Genomic DNA, 1409 nt, shown 5'->3' with positions numbered 1-1409 from the left:
ATATATATACTTGATGCTTATATATAAAGCATAATTGTTATTATGCAATTAATCTTGTTCTCAAGGTGAGCATATATATACATATATGTTTCTATATATGCTACAGGAGGAACATTGAAGACATCTTGAGTGATAGCTGAACTCTTGAGTAAAGCTTCACATTTCTTCAGATAGATTGTATCACTAAGCGCCACTTCAGGTCCACCTATTTTTATCTTCGACTACTTCTTTGACATCGCGGAAGTTTGTTTTATATGAATCTTGTCTTGAAAAAACTTAGGTTCTAAACAATTGTAGTACTCAACGAGCACTAAAAAGACTCAATCGCTAGTAGTTTTCAGTTAGAACTTCACAAAGTAACCAAGTATAAGCGACCATCATCAAATCACTAAGGGGCCGTTTACCAAACACTTACCTGCGTAAGCGCTTACCAAGTCATGTTACCTCACCGGATGAATATGACAAAGACTAAGAATCTTATCCGATAAGAACGATACAATGACCATGAGTCTTACCCGGTAAGTAAGGGCGATTTACTGGATGAACTGTTGCATACAATGTCGTTTTGATTGACTAAAATCTTATTTGGTAAGTAACTAACAGTGTTAAATTTTACCGATAAATATTTACCGGGTAAGTGTTTGGTAAACGGATCCTAAGAGTTTTAGTATCAACAAGTTGAATCATGCTTTGAATATACCAATCACGAAACATTTTCCATTGACGAGGTAAAAATTCTTGGGATTCTCGTTTAATTGCACTAAACAACACAATATTTTAATGCTTTTCATAGTTGAAATATTAAGGTGGTTAGTTAATTTGCATTAATGTTATTTAATTATTTAAGTCATTCATGTTGTATGTAATTATTTTTTATTTCTAAACATTTATATTCATGTTGCTTTTATTTCTCATTAAATTTAAACCTATACATATAAAAATAGGTTCATATGAAAATAATATATATTTAAAAAGTAAGAAAATAACCAAATTACGTATAAAATCACATGTGATTTTATATTAATGGAAAACAAGGGGGCACAGGCAACTTTGGTTGCGACCTCAGATCGCAGGGCAAAGTCATGTGAATCACTTGTGATTTTTTACGTGAGGTTAGTATAAAATCACATTTGATTCGACCATTTTATTATTTTTTTTAAATATGTATCATTATCATATGAACCTGACTATATATATATATATACACTAGAAGCGTACTCGCGCAATGCAAGATACATCGTGATTTTAATATTTTATTTTATTATTTATCTCAGTCGATGTTATAATATAGTTTTATGTGATTTTGAGAAAGCGATTATGTTTTTATTTTTGAATAAAATATATGTTTGAAGATATCATAAAAATTTGAAAAAAAAAATATATCAATATTAGTATCAAATTAACTATTT

This window comes from Cynara cardunculus (assembly GCF_001531365.2).
Source record: "Cynara cardunculus var. scolymus isolate 2C chromosome LG 15, CcrdV1, whole genome shotgun sequence".
NCBI lineage: Eukaryota > Viridiplantae > Streptophyta > Magnoliopsida > Asterales > Asteraceae > Cynara > Cynara cardunculus.
The sequence above is the reverse complement of the archived record's forward strand: the minus strand, read 5'-3'. Positions refer to the sequence as shown.